The sequence below is a fragment of the Podarcis filfolensis genome (assembly GCF_964270895.1).
Source record: "Podarcis filfolensis genome assembly, chromosome: 14".
Taxonomy (NCBI): Eukaryota; Metazoa; Chordata; class Lepidosauria; order Squamata; family Lacertidae; genus Podarcis; species Podarcis filfolensis.
The window spans coordinates 34,328,951-34,347,330 of NC_139616.1; the positions used below are offsets into that span (position 1 = coordinate 34,328,951).

The window sequence follows — 18,380 nt, forward strand, 5'->3', positions numbered from 1 at the left end:
CTCCTCACTTGTGATTCCCAGCATCTGGTCTTCAGAGCAGTGGCAGCAGAGCATAGCCATTGTGTCTAGCAGCCTTCTCCATGAACTTCTCCAATTGTCTTTCAAAGCCATCCAATTGGGTGGCCATCAATATATCCGGTGGGAGCAAATAATATAGTTTTAACTATGCACTGTTGTATGTCCTGAATCCTCAGATATCTCCATTGTGAGAGAGGGAGAATTTTTTTCTCTCTGTCTACTTTCTCCACACCATGTATAATTTCATAAACTTCTACCATGTCGCCCTTTATTTATCTTTTCTATGAACTAAAAAGTTCCAAATGCTGTAAGCTTTCCTCTAGGAGAGTCGCTCCATCCTCTTTGTTTATCACCTAGAGAATTGTGTTTGTGTGCACACCAAAATCTGGAGAACTTTTGGCATATGTGCTGTTTAAAATTTTCTGAAAGGGATCCCCATAAGGTACCCACACAGAGCATTTGAAGGTAGGGTGGTCAGTTATGCATTAGCAAAAGAAAAAGGAAAAAAGGAGTAAGTGAATCACTGGAGATGGAAGGAAGTCCTTCTTCATGCAGTGCATAGTTAAACTATGGAACTCACTGCCACAAGGGTCCATGATATGGCCACCAACTTGGATGGCTTTAAAATAGGATTAGACAAATTCCTGAAGAATCAGTTGATCAATGGCTGCTAGGAACAATGGCTATGTTCTTCCTTCATGATCAGTTGCTGGAAACTATGGGGTGGGGGTAGCTGTGCTCTTGTGCGCAAGTCCTGCTTGAGGGTTGCCCACAAGCATCTGGGCAGCCACTGTGAGAACAGGACGGTGGGCTAGATGTGCCATTGGCCCCATGCAGCAGGCTCTTCTTACATTCTTATGGGAGTCATGTATAATGAATGGTCGGCTTGGGTCTTCAGATCCCTCCTGAAGAGCCACCTTCTCTTTGAACCTTTTCGCACAGCCTCCCACTTCCCACATCTAGCTGAGCCTGCAGCCAAACCTCAACACGTGCAACTGAAACAAGCCGATATTCCTCCTCTATTTATTCTGGCTGCACTTCCCTCCTTTCCCTTGGTTTAGACCAGGTGTGGTGAACATTAGGCCTTCCAGATGTTGCTGAACTACAGCTCCCATCAGCCCTAGCAAGCATGGTCAATGGCCAGGGATGATGGGAGTTGTGGTTCAGCGACATCTGGAGGGCCAAATGTTCCCCCAACCCTGATTTAAATTGGAAGGTCCTCAGAGCAGGGATCTGTCATCTGCTACTCTGGCAATACAAATGGATGAAAAGGAGGCTGCCCTTTTATAGACACAAGAGCGTTCCTAAATTCATTTGTGAAAAATTTCAGCATACACAGTCACACAGTACCAGCATTGCTACCTTTTAACAACTCCCCCCCCTTTTTTCAAGTGAGGAAACAGCTGTGTGCGAAGCAGGAATTTTGCAGATGATTTCGCCACTAACAACCCAATACAACTACAGGAGGCAGTGATGGCCATCAACTTGGATGTTTTAAAAGAAGACTGGACGAATTCACAGAGGAGAAGGTCACTGATGGCTACTAGCCAGGATGACTCTGTTCTGCCTCCGTGGTCAGAGGCACCAATGCTTCTGAGTACTAGTTGCTGGGAACCACAGGAGGGGAGAATGTTATTATGCTCAGGTCCTGCTTGAGAATTTCCCCACAGGCATCTGGCTGGCCATTGTGAGAACAGGATGCTGGACTAGATGGGCATTGGCCTGATCCATCAGGGATCTTCTTATGCCCTCCAGATGTTTGGGGCTATTGTTCCATCAGTCCCAGACAGGAGCTGCCACCCTAAACCTCTGGAGGGAACCAGATTATGAAAGCCTGTCTGAGGGCTTCTCCATACCTTCCTTTGCCCCACCATTTTCTTCCTGGGGAAACCCAGTTGTTTGCACTGCATTGGAACAAACGGCCATTGGGTTTTCCATGGATTTTCATTCGTTCTGATTTAGTGCGAAGGAGAGGGTTATCCCGGGGAAAGTGTCACGTCAAAGGCAAAACCACTTGGACCAGTGTCTAGAAAGTGTGGGTCAAGTGTGAAACCGCTTGGACCTAAGCTTTTTAGGCACAGGACAAGCAGAAATGTGGATGAGCTCTTACACCGAGTGAAGCAAACACCAACCAACCCAGCATGCTGAAACTGAACCTTGGGTGACCCCTTGCCCTTCTTTCTAATGGCAGGCATGGATCCCACAGAAAATAGTTTCTTTGAGCATATGCAAAATGTTTTGTTTGCCACTACTGAGAATAGCCACAGCCAGCTCCCACATGTCTGGGCTTAGCGATTATGGATTTCCAACGCAGCAGGCACAATTTAACCAGGGAATGGCCATTTTTAGAACAGAAACAGTGAAGAACACAGCCCACCATAATCTGCTCATTGTTTATGTTATTATGGGGAATCAGCACAGCTAAACTTGCACGACTACCAGCCCTGTTTAGTTAACAACTGCGGCGTCTTTCAGTGCTAAATTAAGACTGAATTATTATCAGCTCTCTCTCACACCTTCACAATGTTTACACCACAACCCTCTTTTCATATCAGAATTCAGTTCTCAAACAGAGAGGGCAGCACATCTGGCATATGCCAGGATATGTTTCACCATCCATTGGAATTTCCAACTGACCAGAAAATAAAAATGGCCTAGGCTGTTCTTCTGCCTTTCACAGCTACTTCATGGACAGATATCAGCAGGTGAAGCTTTTGGAGTGCAAGGACACACACCTGTTCATCTGACAACATCTGTGGCTCAGCTCCAGGTATTTGGGAAAGGTGCAGGAGCAGAGGCTAGAAAAAGAGTTGGCAACTCTACTGCTTGTTAACAGGGGTAGGGAAAGAACCACATCTCACCAGCTGCCACACTCATGGAACAAGGGATCAAGATTTTCAGGACACAGCACACAAGTTGGAGCCTCCAAAATAGTCATTTTAGAAAGAAACCAAGCCCCAAATTCAACGAGAAAACAGAAGCTCTCCAGCTAGCCACAGACCACTCTCTTAAGCATGGGAAGAAAGCTGCAGAGATATCTTTCAAACAACACAGCCCTCGCATCACCAACCCAAAAATAAATCCACTGCATTTCAAAACAATAACAGGCAAGCCAAACAGCATCCTGCTGAAATCTGCCATTGGTGTCTCCTCTATGGCTGCTGATCACTACAGTGCCATTCCAAATCTTGGCTCTTGGCAGTCTCTAGGCAGAACCCCCAAGAAGACTATTTGCTCTTTTTATGTGTATGTGTGTGTGTGTGTATATATATATATATATATATATATATATGGGAAGGGGAGCTTTTGATAGTGTTGCCACTTTTTAATTAAAAAACCCCCAACCCTTCTGGTGTGCCTTTAACTACAGAACCCTGAAAAAATGTAACAGGTGACACTTTCCTGGGTCATTTCTTGTTCTGTGCCAGTCAACCTGTTTTTTATTTTTATTTTTGTACCAGAGGTTCTTAGGGGGAAAGCATAGGTATGGGGGGGGGGAAGGTCCAGAAAATTAAATTTGTGCAGACCAAATCTGTGCATGGAAATAATTCTTGACGAGTTCAGTGGAGCTTACTCCCAGGCAAGTGTTCCTAGCAGTGGACTCTCAAGACCCACACAGAAGTGGATATACGACATCAAACAAAAATTCCTGCGTTGTTATTATTATTTCTTTCTTTAAAAAAACCAAACCATTTTTTCAACCAGGATGGAAGGCAAGAGACCAAACAGCAGGGCCCTCTTCTCTTTCCACTGGGCAGAGAAGCAAAATCCAAAACAGTCAGGTCAGGCTTGCCCTGTTTTCTTTCTCCCAGTCTACCTTCTTTCCAAACTAAGAGATCCACGTGGGGCCCAAAAATCAACCATCTCACCGCCACATCCTCTCGGCCAGCCCAGATGGGGATCAGGAAATGGCGCCATCAAGACACCCCCCAAATCCATGAATCACAACAGCAGCAACACCCCCCGCTCCCCGAAAAAGAATGACAACAACAACAACAGTGTGTCCCACTCAACACGCAGCCTCTCGATGAGATTGCCTTGGTAGCGATCCACTAAAATTTCCATTCAATGCAGCAAACCAAAACTGGGGGAGGGGGCTGTTTGGGCAGGAGGGGTCAAATTCCTCCCCCCAATCTAAAAACAACCACCACCTAGGCTGCCAGACTATATTAGAGTATCTGCTGGAGACAGATAGAAACACAGAGTCGGATCCCTGTTAAGCAAAGCAAGGAGGTTTGTCCTTATGTAACACTGGCTTTGAGATGCTCTGATCTTCATTGAGGAGGGATGTAATTACAGCCCCTGGATGGTCTCTCCCTTGGTGGTGCAAATGCAAGAAAAACCCTCTGGGTGGGATGCCAGTCCTACAGACATCAATACCTGGTGGGAAGGTATTCAGGGGAGAGGGAGGGAGGGAGGGAGGGAGTGTGTGTGTGCAAGCATGAGAGAGAGAGAGAGAGAGAGAGAGAGAGAGAGAGAGAGAGATATTTGTGCTGTAAAGGATTAAATACACAGATGCAGCATGCTTACCTCCAGGAGAGTCGTTTTAGCTCATGCCATGCCTTCCGCACACCGACGGCCTTTTCATGTAAGGAAGAGAAGCATCAGGGACCGGATGGAGGGATGCCAGAGGTGGTGGTGGGGGGACAGCAAAGAGGAGTCGAAATCTCCCTTGTTTTCCAATCCAGCCTGATGGAGAACCTCAGCCAGGGAACCTTCTTCCTTCTCCCCTCTCCTCCAGCACACAAACCTCCTGCTTCCAGCCTGCTCAGAGGAGAATCCACGGCTGGTCTCTGTTGTTTTCAGAAATGGAGATGGGAGACAGAGGGAGGGGGGAGAGAGAGAATAATACTAACAACAACAACCTGGGGGGGGGAAATACTCGGCGAGATGCATCCCACCAGATCAGGATGAATGGAGCTGCAGAAGAGGTGGCAGCGATGGGAAAATAGGCGTCCCCTTCTTTTCTCTCCTCCTCTCCCCCCCCAACAAAAATCAAGAGATGGTTATCCAGAGTGCAGGGAATGAAAGATGCTGGCGTTGGTTCTCTCTCTCTCTCTCTCTCTCTCTCTCTCTCTCTCTCTCTCTCTCTGCCTGTTTCCCTCCCTCAACACACACTCACATGCACACACACCCGCTTGCAGGCATGTTCATGCACGCACCCTCAAGTGTCGTAGAGCAAAGCCAGTTAAAGAGGCACGGCTGTTATTATCAATAATGCATGACTGCAGGCCGGTGAGTCCCATCTCTCTCTCCCCCCCCCCCTGCACACTCACTCACACAGAGAGATTTACACACCCCTCCTGGCTTGGATCCTAAAGAGATTACAACAACCGCTCGCTGTGAATAAATACAAGGGCTCCCCACTCTCCTCCTTTATGGACTTACCTTGTTTTGATTTGGATTATTTTTACAGTTTAGGTCGATCAAGTGGGGTTGGGTTTGCAAGAGATCTATTGCAAACCGTATATATCTATATCTGCAAGCTCGGGAGGGAGGGAGGGATGAAATGATGGATAGGGGATTAGTGTGTATGGTTTATAATAGGGCTGTCAAGAGGCTTTTTATAGCCCCATCAACAACCCAGTTGAGCCTGGACTTAAACCAATTTACATTCCGATCCTAAGACTTGCAGTGCCAAGGTATGGCCAGCAGCTCTGAAGGCCAGGCCCAGGGTGTTTCAAGACAGTTTCTAACTTCCAAGATTCAAATCAAACCTCTCCTCCCCACTGCGTTCATCGCTGCTAGGGATGGGCAAATATGTCCATTTCAGTTTCTTTCAGTTTCTCATTTTAGTTCTCCTCATTTCCACATTTGTTTGCAATTAAAAAAACAAACAAAAGTCCTCATGAAAATTCAGCAGTAGTGTGAATTTCCGCTAATATACATATATTTGTATTCTATTTTGTCCAATATGCACAATTTCTACAATTTGAGAAAAGGCAAAGCAAATCCCTCCTTATATAATGCATTTTGGTATGCTGCTTTCCCAAACAGATGCATTTCTAGACACACTTTACCCAAAGCTTAGTTGGTTAGAGCGAGGTGCTGATGACCCCAAGGTTGAAAGTTCAATCCCCATATTGGGACAGCTGCTCATTCCTGCATTGCAAGGGGTTGGAGTAGATGACCCTCAGGGTCCCTTCCAGCTTGACTACAATTCTATGATTCTAAGTGCATGCATTTTTGTCCACATTTCTTGACTGGAGAACCATGGTGCAAAATGCAGCAAGGTGCAAATTTCAAAGCATGACTGCATTTGGGTTTGTGTACTGATCCAGAAAGGGCAAATTAGGTGGGTTCACCTAAAATGCAAACCGAATCCAATTTCTCCCTCATCCCCAATCACCACATTTTGTTTTATTTTTTTGAGGGGGAATTAGGAACGAAATGAATATCCATGTTCCCCCACCCACATTTTCCCTGAGCTGATTAGTAGCATGGACAGAGCAGCATGTTTCTGAATGGTTATTGATGTTCCACAAAGCAGCAGCAACTACCACCAGCACAGAAAGTAAAGAGGGGGGGGGGAGAAGGTGACATATTAGCAAACTATTTTACTGAATCCTACCACACAAGAGCCTACTGTACAAAACAAGAGAAGCCACACAATGGTCTGGTGGGCTGGGGAACCTGTCGCCCTCCAGAAGTTATTCGAACGCAATGTCCAGCATCCCTGATCATTGGCTATGCTGGCATTGCCCAAGGGGAATTGGGGTCATCTGGGGCTGAGCCGAGTTAGAGTCCAACCACATGTGGTTTTGTATTGTGTTTTAATTTGTTGGAAGCCACCCGGAGCGGCTGGGGGAACTCAGTCAGATGGGCAGCATATAAATAATAAATTGTTGTTATTATTATGTGGAGGGCACCATGTTGGCCACTTCTGGTAGGGCAGAAGGCAGGCAGCCCAACTGCAGGTGGAGCCGGAGCCAATAACAGGCAGAGCCTGAGCCAATGACACAACTCCTTCTTGTTTTGTCCCCCTCCTCCCCTCCCTGCTGAGTTCAACAAGGACAACATGGAGACAGAGGAGGAGAAAGCTGGCCGGCAGAGCCCCATTCACCCTAATGGAAGCAGCCTCTATTGCTTAACAGTATTTGGGTTTATTATTACAGTGGTACCTCGGGTTACATACGCTTCAGGTTACATACGCTTCAGGTTACAGACTCCGCTAACCCAGAAATAGTGCTACAGGTTAAGAACTTTGCTTCAGGATAAGAACAGAAATCGTGCTCCGGCGGCGCAGCAGCAGGAGGAGGCCCCATTAACTAAAGTGGTGCTTCAGGTTAAGAACAGTTTCAGGTTAAGTATGGACCTCCAGAATGAATTAAGTACTTAACCCGAGGTACCACTGTATTAAATGCAAGGGTATCATCACATACACTAATACAGTATCAGTATTCTGTGTCTCATTATACAGCCAAAATCCACACAAAAAGAATATGTATCAGAGTGGTTGGGGGAAACCTCTGAGGTTTACATAAATTGCAAAAATTACGGAGGGGGCAACTCAGGGGGAACGGGACCCAGGCCAGTGAATGTTGAGCATGCTCACTGGGTATGAACTACTTGGGGTGGTGTGTCTGGAACTCAGAGCTGTGCACTGTGTTGCAAGACCCACGTCATCCCTCTAGTTCAAGGTGTGAGTGCCATTCCTTATGTAGCCAAAACAGCTCCACTTATGCACCAGAGAGAGGTGTTAGCAGGCTTGAGGAAGCCCTAAGGTTTTCAGAAGTACAAAAAATATTTAGGGGAGGGGGAATCCAAAATGGGTAGCAGCTAAAAAAGAAAAAAGTTCAGTGCAGACTAAGCATACCCAATGAGCACACAATGCTAATTTACTAGGGGGAAATGGAAAACTCAAGGGGTGGGGCGAGGAGGGGTAGAAGAAATCAAACAGTATTGTAAGGGAGGCCATGGTTGTCTGACTGGAACAGTGAACAGGAACACTCCACACACTGCAACCTTTTGCTTTAGTTCCCTTTAGTTCCCTTTATTGTCATTTATTACTTTTGCAAACTGCCCTTCGTCCACAGATCTCAGGGTGGTTCACAACATAAAAATACAAAATACATGATTAAAACAAAAAGAAAAAACCACAAACCAATCATGCCCCCTCCCTGCTACCCCCTCCTACAAACACATTTAAAAGGGGTATAAGATGTCAGTCAGTCAGTCAAAGGCCTGGTTGAATAGGAACCTTTTTGCTTGGCACCTAAAGGTGTATAAGGAAGGCATCAGGTGAGCCTCCCTGGGGAGAGCATTCCACAAATGGGGAGCCACTGCAGAAAAGGCCTGTTTTCATGTTGTCAGACCTCTTACAGAGGAGGCACAAAAGGAAGGGCCTCAGAGGATGATCTCAGGGTCAAGGTAGGTTCATATGGAGAGAGGCAGTCCTTGAGGTATTGCATATTCTGCCAAGGAGCTCAAGGTGGTATATTCCCCTTGCTCTCTGTTTTATCCCAGCAGCCCTATTAGGTAGGCTAGGCTGAGACAGGGACAGGGATTTGAACCCTTGGGGATTTGAACCCTGGTCTCTCAGGTTGTAGTCAGACACTCCAGCCACGGCCAAACACTGACGCCCACTTGTTTAACAGAATGTTTTACCTCAGAATGGACCTGAGTAAGGTTGCACTTTTTTGGAAAAGCTTGGCACATCCAGTGTTGGGATAGGCACTGATAGAGGGTGGCGGTGGAGGAGGGGCAATGTGTACCTTGCTTCAGATGCCTGTGGGCTAGAGTCAAAGTGCAGAGATTCATCACCTGCCATAGAGATGGGCACTATAGATGGTCCCTCCAGATGCTGCTGGACTTGCATCTCCCATCAGCCCCAGCCAGCGTAGCCAATGGTCCAGCGTGATGCCCAGTGACACCTGGAAGGCCACAGGTTCCTCATCCCTGATCTAAAAGATTGGGGTGGGGGGGAGAGAATGAAGCCTAAAGAATTCTGGTTGACGTATGTATCTGCTTGCAGGATTTTTGTGCAGGACCCCCAAGATTATGTAGACACACACACACACAGGTACCAGAAAACTTGACCTGTCCCCTAGTAAACAAGGGCAGACAGTTGGAATGCCTGTAATCAGATCCTGGCAGGGACCCTAATTAGGTGGGAGCCCTGCTCTGCAGGTTACTTAGCATAATGATTAATCCAGCCCAGTCGCTGAGTGATAAAAGGACAGTGAGGAAGAAGAACCATCTTGAACCTAAGGCGGGCGAGGGGGGGGTAGGTGAAAAAAGTGGAAGGGAAAATCTGTCTAGAGAAAGGGTTGGCTAATATGCAGGGAATGTGTGTGTGTGTTAGAGAGAGAAAGGAGGGAGGAAATGTTTCTATTTTAAGAGCTGCAGTCTCCCTCTTCCTCTCCGCCAGCCCCCCCCTTAGCATTTTGCACGCCTGCCAGATTGAGAAACCTGACCTGCCTTTTAAATAACCAAGGAGGAGGGGGAGGCAGAGGCGGCCGCCATCCCTGCAGGCCCTATCCTGGGTTTCATCAGCCATTCACAGGCCCCGGGGACAGGCCGGTCCCAGTGGCAGCTGGGGAAAGAACCTTTTACTGACTCTCGCATTCGGTGGCAAGGAGGATATGGCGTCCCTTGGCAGATAAACACGACTTCTGCCTCCTCCTCCCATCCCCTGCTGCGTCCTTAATTTATGAGCAGTGCAACTCCTCCCCCCCCCCCACCCCAGCTCCACCCTGGTGGGGTATTTTAGCTGAAGGGAGCAGGTGTCATGGCAACAGCAGCGGAGGGACATGGGTGAAACCCTAAAAACTATACAGGGAGCTTCCGAAAGATTGCTTTCTGCTCAAGAGCCTTCTTGCACCCTCCTCTCAATGAAGGATACAAACTGTTCCTGGGCCTGGCTTGCTCTCTCAGCTTGCTGTAGCCCATTAAACTTTGTCCCACAGAACTTAACAGAAGCCACTAAGAGCTATGCATGAGGGGTAGTCAGGAGAAATCCAGCCTTGAAAGGTGAACCTGTCTGGTCTGAAATTTCATTTTGAAATTTGCATTTCTCTGAATTTTGCCACCAAGGTTTCCATCCAGGTGTCCAATAAAAGAAAAAGAGTGAATGCACAGACTTGGGCAAAGTGTGTGAGAACATGTATGTATTAGTGAAGATGGTATACAATATATGTTATATCAAAGGAAGTTGCATACAGATATATAGACTTCTTAGCCGCCATTGCTTCACCATACCCAAATCCATCCTTTTGAAATGTAAAGAAAATGAAGGTACATTCTTTCACCTTTGGTGGACGTGCCCAAAGATTAAGGCTTTCTGGGAGATGATATATAATGAAATGAAAAAGGTATTTAAATATACCTTCCTGAAGAAACCAGAGGCCTTTCTCCTGGGTATAGTTGGCCAATTGGTGCCAAAGAAGGATAGAACTTTCTTTATGTATGCAACAACAGCAGCAAGAATACTTATTGCAAAGTATTGGAAGACACAAGAGCTACCCACCCTGGAAGAGTGGCAGATGAAGGTGACGGATTATATGGAATTCGCGGAAATGACTGGCAGAATCCGTGACCTGGGAGAAGAGTTGGTGGAAGAAGACTGGAAGAAATTTAAAGACTATCTTCAGAAACACTGTAAAATTAATGAATGTTAAAATGATGTTGGATTGAAAATAAGTGGCATTAGCAACAAAGTTAATAAGAATATGCAAAAATGAATTGATAAATGGATGAAAATATAGAGTTATAATATGTTAAGATATAGAGTCAAGATAAACGAAAGAGGGTAAGGATTTGCTGATTTGATTATTTAAATGGGAATACAAAAAGGGGAGGTGTGAGGAGGCCAAGGAAATAAGATAACGAGTTAGGGTTACAAAAATGGATTTGTTTTTATTTTCCTTTTCTTATTTTATGTATTTTTCTATGTTTCTTTTATTGTATTTCTTTCTTTTTATATGATCTTTTAAATTCATGTCTTTGTAAAACTCCAATAAATATCTAAAAAACAAAAAAAACAAATCCATCCTTTTGTTTCATCCCATATAAGCAGAAATAATCATCCAACTATGCCCAAAACCTAGCTCCCAATGAGGTGGTTTTAAAACATGGGTTTGGGGAGCATTCCCCAAGTAGAGCACTAATAATGCACATCTTTGCAAAGCAATTTCCCCTAAAATAGTCCCTGGGTAGTCCTGCCCCAAGCAGACCAGTGAGCAACTCAAATGTGAAATAATCAGAAATAAACCCTCTGCAATAGGAAATCAAGATTGCATGTCTGCATGATCATTCTTTGATGATTTCATCCTGACCTCATGCAGATGACTCTGCCAGGCAAGCATTTGGTATATGATGAGGCAGAAATCCAAATGCAGCTGCTAGGGTGGTAAGTGGGGCAGCACAATGTCACCAGTCTTTTTTTTTAAAAAAAAGATATTTATTGAAGTTTCACAAAAACATAAGTTTACAAAATGAAAAAAGGTCATATAATAAGAAAAGGATACAAAAAAAAGAACATAGAGAAATACATGAAAAAGAAAAAAAGATGAATAAAGATGAATAAAAATACAAAATGCAAAAGACAAATAGCTTTAAAAAGAATTAAAAACAAATCCGTTTTTTGTAACTTTGAACTCATTAGCTTATTTCCTTGGCCTCCTCACACCTCCCCTTTTTATATTCCCATTTAAATAATCAAATCAGCAAATCCTTACCCTCTTTCATTTATCTTAACTGTATCTTAACATATTATAACTCTATATTTTCTTCCATTATCAATTCATTTTTGCATATTCTTATTAACTTTGTTGCTAATGCCACTTATTTTCAATCCAACATCATTTTAACATTCATTAATTTTACAGTGTTTCTGAAGATAGTCTTTAAATTTCTTCCAGTCTTCTTCCACCAACTCTTCTCCCAGGTCACGGATTCTGCCAGTCATTTCCGCCAATTCCATATAATCCGTCACCTTCATCTGCCACTCTTCCAGGGTGGGTAGCTCTTGTGTCTTCCAATACTTTGCAATAAGTATTCTTGCTGCTGTGGTGGCATACATAAAGAAAGTTCTATCCTTCTTTGGCACAAATTGGCCGACTATGCCCAGGAGAAAGGCCTCTGGTTTCTTCAGAAAGGTATATTTAAATACCTTTTTCATTTCATTATAGTTCATCTCCCAGAAAGCCTTAATCTTTGGGCACGTCCACCAAAGGTGAAAGAATGTGCCTTCATTTTCTTTACATTTCCAACGTTTATTATCGGGCAAATGATAATTTTTTGCAAGCTTGACTGGTGTCATGTACCACCTGTACATCATTTTCATAATATTCTCTCTTAAGGCATTACATGCCGTAAATTTCATACCGGTGGTCCACAACTGTTCCCAGTCAGCAAACATAATGTTATGACCAATATCTTGTGCCCATTTAATCATAGCAGATTTAACCGTTTCATCCTGCGTATTCCATTTTAACAGCAAGTTATACATTCTTGAAAGTATCTTAGTTTTGGGATCTAACAGTTCTGTTTCCAATTTTGATTTTTCCACCTGGAAGCCAATTTTTTTGTCCAAATTATAGGCCTCTCTTATTTGATAATAATGAAGCCAGTCTCGCACTTTATCTTTTAATTTCTCAAAACTCTGCAATTTCAATTTATCTCCTTCTTGTTCCAATATTTCCCAATATTTCGGCCATTTGGCCTCCATATTGAGTTTTTTCTGAGCCTTCGCTTCCATTGGTGACAACCACCTTGGGGTTTTATTTTCCAGTAAATCTTTGTATCTTATCCAGACATTGAACAATGCTTTCCTGACAATATGGTTTTTAAATGCTTTATGTGCTTTAACCTTGTCGTACCACAAATATGCATGCCAACCAAAAACGTTGTTAAATCCTTCTAAATCCAAAATGTCTGTGTTCTCAAGAAGCAGCCAGTCTTTCAACCAGCAGAATGCTACTGATTCATAGTAAAGTTTAAGGTCTGGCAGGGCAAATCCACCTCTTTCCTTTGCATCAGTTAATATTTTAAATTTTATTCTAGGCTTCTTGCCCTGCCAGACAAATCTGGAAATGTCTCTCTGCCACTTCTTGAAACAGTCCATCTTGTCCAATATTTGCAATGATTGAAACAAAAACAACATTTTTGGCAATACATTCATCTTTATAGCTGCAATTCGACCCAACAAGGAAAGCTTCAAATTTGACCATATTTCCAAGTCTTTTTTCACTTCTATCCAACATTTCTCATAGTTATCTTTAAATAAGTTTAAGTTCTTAGCAGTCATATTAACCCCCAAATATTTTACTTTCTTCACTAATGTTAAACCTGTCTCCTTCTGAAACCTCTCTTTCTCAATCGGTGTTAAGTTTTGCTCAAGCACTTTAGTTTTTGACTTGTTCAGCTTAAATCCTGCCACATGACCAAATTCTTGAATCAATTCTAATACTCTTTTCGTACTAGATTCTGGCTCCTGTAACGTCAAAACTAGGTCATCTGCAAAAGCTTTCAATTTATATTGTTTGGCTCCGACCTGAATACCTTTAATCAGACGGTCCCTTCTAATCATATTCAGCAAAACCTCCAGAACCGAAATAAAAAGCAATGGGGAAATTGGGCAGCCTTGTTGTGTCCCTTTCTCTATCTTAAATTCCTCTGTCATCACATTATTAACTATTAACTTAGCCTTTTGTTCTGAGTAAATTGCACTTATACCATTTTCAAACCCTTGGCCCACCCCCATTCCCTGAAGATTTTTCTTCATAAAATTCCAAGAAATATTATCAAATGTCACCAGTCTTGACATTGCTGCACTGACTGCCAGGGAATTACTCTACTCATAACTTTATGTGCTCATAACTAACACCCTAATGGCTTGGGAGACAATTACCCAGAAGAGTGCCTTATCCAATGACAAACTGATAGGAAACTGGAATTGACAAATTCACCCATTCTAACCTATAGGAGCACCAGGTGTCTTACCAGGTAGTCAGCTGACCTACAAAAGACATCATGTGATTTGTCTTGGACGGTGCCAATTGGCCAAGGCAGGATAAGGGAGATAAAAAAAGGGATCCCAGTAGGAAAACTATCTTGGCTCACAGATAAATTCCAAACCCGGTTGGTGGGTTTAGACATCAGGTGAGGAAGGAAATGCCAGAAGAGGAGTCATGTTTAGACAGGCCTCTTAAGCACTGCCCAGAAGAATGGGAAAGGGTCATGTATCACCCCTGCCCCCTGCAGAAAAGTTTCAACCCATGTGGCATCTTCAGGTGTGAACAGAGAACACTCCCTACCTTAAACCCTAAAGAGCAGCAGACAGTCAGCGTAGACAATAGTAAGGCCACATCCACACCATACATTTAAAGCCCTATGATACCACTTTAAACAGTCAGGGCTTCCCCCAAAGAATTCTGGGAGCTGTAGTTTGTTAAAGGTGCTGAGAGTTGTTAGGAGATTCCCTTTCCCCTTGCAGGTTACAGTTCTCAGAGTTGGTTTTAATTATCAATCTCTCCTCACAGGGAACTCTAGGAATTGTAACACCATGAAGGGATTGGGGGGGGTGTGTGTCTCCTGATAACGCTAAGCAACATTAACAAACTACAGCTCCCAGAATTCTTTGGGGGAAGCCATGACTATTTAAAGTGTATCATAGTGCTTTAAATTTATGGTGTTAATATGATCTCAGTTAGACGAGGCAATGAATTGGCTCTTGTGATAAGGCAGCTTCCTATGTTTCTGTGGGGAACATGTCACTAAATACTCCGGGGGGGGGGGGAGGAATCCCCTTCATGTAGAAAACCAGCACTTCAGGGAGCGAGCCTGATTTTCCCCCCTGACATGCTAATTTTCTTTCTTCATTTTATGGTGTGGAGGAGCACTCCGTGGTGTGAAGTCCTGCCACCTGAAGTGGTACAGTCCAAACACTTAGGCCGACCTGCCTCTAGGAGGACTAAGGTTTATGTTTCATTCATGCACTGGATGACATGTGAGGATTTCTCTCTCTCTCTCTCTCTCTCTCTCTCTCTCTCTCTCTCTCTCTCTCTCTCTCTCCTATCCTACTTGCAGAAATGCACTTCCACGGTGCTCAGGGTAATACACACAAAAACATTGCCTTCCCTACTCTCCACAGCAATTGAAATAGATATAATGTCCTTCTGCATATTGAATATTTTTTTAAAAGCCTGATTCTTCCCGAGCCCAAATCTCCACCGCTCCCTCCTCCCACTCTGCCGGAAACAAACATAAACAGAGCAGGGGGTGTGAAACCTCTCAGCAGGCGCTCAGTCACCGTTTGGCCAGCTCCTACCCAAGATAGACTGCACTGCAGATGACTCAGGCTCCCAGCTGTCACCACGGCAACCGGTGTCGCCTAGCAATGCCTGCCTCCCAGTAACCACGGTCTCCTAGCAATAGGATGGAGATATATATATATATATATATATATATATATATATATGAGAGAATTTTTTTTTTCACAGCTCTGGATGGAGAGTTTAAAGTTATTTTTGGTATTCCCGCAAATCAATAGATAGCTCTCTTTGCTGTTGGAGAATAGGCTTGCTAGGTATTTTGTTCTCTCTCTCTCTCTCTCTCTCTCTCTCTCTATGTTAGCAACGCATACTTGGTACTTAGTTGCAAGCCAGCTTATGTGCCTCATTTGTGGGACAAGTGGAATCTTTGCCCCAGGCTCCCAGAAGCATAAAACTGAAAGTTCCTCTTCGAAAGCTGTCTTATAATGAGTCAGACCATGGGTCCATTTAGCTCAGGATTGTCAATGATGATGGCAGGTCCACGCCATAGAGCCAATACAAGACACATTTAAAGCACCTGACTTCCCCCAAAAGAATCATGGGAACTGTAGTTTCCCCCTCACAGGGCTACAACCCCCAACCCTCTTTATAAACTACGGTTCCCAAGATTCTTTGGGGTGGAGTCATGTGCTTCAAATGTGCACTTGGCATGCTTTAAATGCATGGTGATGACAGTGTCTCTCAGGGATTCAGACTTGGGATATCCTCACCTGAGGATGGCAGGGGTTGAATCTTGAACCTTCTGCATACAAATCAGGTGTCCTGCCATTGAACTCTGACCCTACCTGAAACCTCCCTACACTGAGCAAGGCCCTTGGTTGATCTAGTTCAGTATTGTTGTCAATCACTGGCAGCAACCTTCCGGAATTTCAGAAAGGGTTTTCAATCCCAGGGGACTGAACCTGGGTCTTTCTGCAATCATAGAAGATGTTCTTTCTCCTCCTGGCTTCTTCCAGAGAAACCAGGGGCAGCCCCAAACATTTTTGCTGCTTAAGGGCAAGGGCAAGATGGAGCTGTCACCTTCCATGTATAAAATCCAAGTGGGAGCAGAATCTCACTTCAGTACTGGTGAAGGAACAGCGCCTTCTGCTGCATCTAGGAATGGCCAAATAGCTTAGACTTGCAGCGGTTCTCAACCTGTGGGTCCCCAAATGTTGTTGGACTACAACTCCCATCATCCCTGTGCTCTGGCCTTGCTAGCTAGGGGTGATGGGAGTTGTAGTTCAACAACATCTGGGGACCCACAGGTTGAGAAAGGCTGGCTTAGAGGGTATAAGTTATCTTCAGGGTCTCTGAGGGGAATGGGGGAGCTACTTTCCTGCCCCCAGGGATTTGCTACCTGAGGCGGCTTCCCCACTCTCAGCCTAATGGTAGGGCTGATGATGCATTCTGGGCAGGCAAACAAACAAATGCCTCGCCCGTAACATGTAGTTAACTGGTGGGATTTCCAGCTACAGGAAATAGAGGTGGCTGCTAGTTAGCAAAGGTTGCCAGCCTTTGGAGGCCTGTAGGCACATCTGGATTTCTGATAAAGTGCTGAGGATGCCAGTCACAAAATGGCTGCCATGGGGGTGCAGCAGAACATAAAATGGCTGCCGTGGTGTGTGGCAAAATGGCCGCCACATCTAAAAGAGAAGAAAAAAGGGACAGGACTGCAAAATGGCGTGGACATAACCCCCTCCCCATCAGCTGTGCCATCGATATGGGGACATGCACCCACCACATCTGCCACTGTGCTCACGGAGAGAAGGTCTTTGCACCTCTCCTCTGTTCATACCTGACTGGAGTTCCAGTTCTTATGTTCCTAAATCATGAACATACATCCACAGGGGATTGGACTACTTCTGAGATCCTTTCAATGCTATGGGTGTCATTCAGCTATGTTTTACTCAAGTTGGACCTACTGAAATTAATAAACACGACTAAGAGCCAGTATGGTGTCAAATGGGGACCTGGGAGACCAGGGTTCAAATTCCCACATGGCCATGAAGCTCACTGGGTGACCATGGGCCAGGCCTGCCTCCCAGTCTCACCTACCTCACAGGGTTGTTGTGGGGATTAAATGAGAAGCGGGAAAACCATTTATATCACCTTGAGCTCCTTGGAGAAAAAAAGTGGGAAATAAATGCAGGAAATAAACACATAAAAGACAGCTCCATTAATTTAAATGGTCTACTCTGGGTAAAACATAGTTGAATACCATCCTATAAGGACTTGGTGCCTTAAATATTCCATTGGCTTATCCTGTTCTAATATAGGATGAAAGATTGCCAAAGTTCTGAATATTTTTCCCAGTGTACACAACTTAGACCGGAAATGTCTTTAAAAAGATTTTTTATTCAGAAGCATAATATGCCTACTCATTTATGGCTGGCATTATTTTCATCCTTTCAAATCTTTTGGCAAGTAAAATTTCTACCATTACCATCACCTTCCCACAAGAACGGTATGTTTCTCTCCCACATCATTCCTGACATGCCCTAATAGATTTAATAGTGGATTCATTCATCTCTCATATCCTATAATTGCTTTTATGTGTTCTAATATAGTTTGCCAATATTTTCTAGCCACTTTGCAATCCCACCAAATATGTTTAAAGTCTGCATTGTCTTTGGTACAGTGCCAACATCCTCCAGGACTTCCTGAGTACAATTTGCTTATCCGCAAAGGCATATAATATCACTGGAGTAATATTTAATAAAAAACTTCCCTTTGGTGTTGTCTCCAACAAGAATCTTGGGCCCTGAAAGGGAGAATATTCTCACCATGCAGCTGGAATAGCACATTCATTGTATTGTTTTCTGTGCCTACTAAAACCTTCTTTTTGTTTTGGCCCACCCAGACATGTAATTTTGACATGCATTCCATCATGTCATTTTATTTTACTAAATATACTTTTTATATTTAGTATTTTTATATTTATATTTTATAAAATCTGCAAAATGCAGATTTTTTTCCTGCATTTTGGGGAAAAACAATAATAGGTTAACTTGATTTTCACATCTGATTTTATTGGAATGCCTAATGTATATTTTATATTGTTTTGTGTAAACTACTAAGAGGTATTGATGTTTAAGCGGTATAATT

At 44.0% G+C, this 18,380-nt stretch overlaps 1 protein-coding gene across 6 annotated transcripts in view; it reads right to left on the reverse strand.

The window, feature by feature from the left end:
* FBXL16 (F-box and leucine rich repeat protein 16) overlaps positions 1–17,159 on the reverse strand; it is a 74,347-nt gene extending 57,188 nt beyond the window's left edge. Inside the window, exons 1-2 of one of the 6 annotated variants that reach the window (XM_083585263.1) lie at positions 17,071–17,159; positions 4,549–4,811 (exon numbers count right to left, since the gene is read on the reverse strand). The gene's annotated coding sequence lies outside the window, so the exon portion shown is untranslated. Of the gene's footprint in view, positions 1–4,548; positions 5,279–5,406; positions 5,500–15,042; positions 15,086–15,249; positions 15,307–17,070 lie in introns of those variants that run through there. The other 5 variants (XM_083585261.1, XM_083585264.1, XM_083585260.1 and 2 more) reach the window with 5 other exon arrangements.
* Between the last annotated feature and the right edge of the window lie 1,221 nt (positions 17,160–18,380).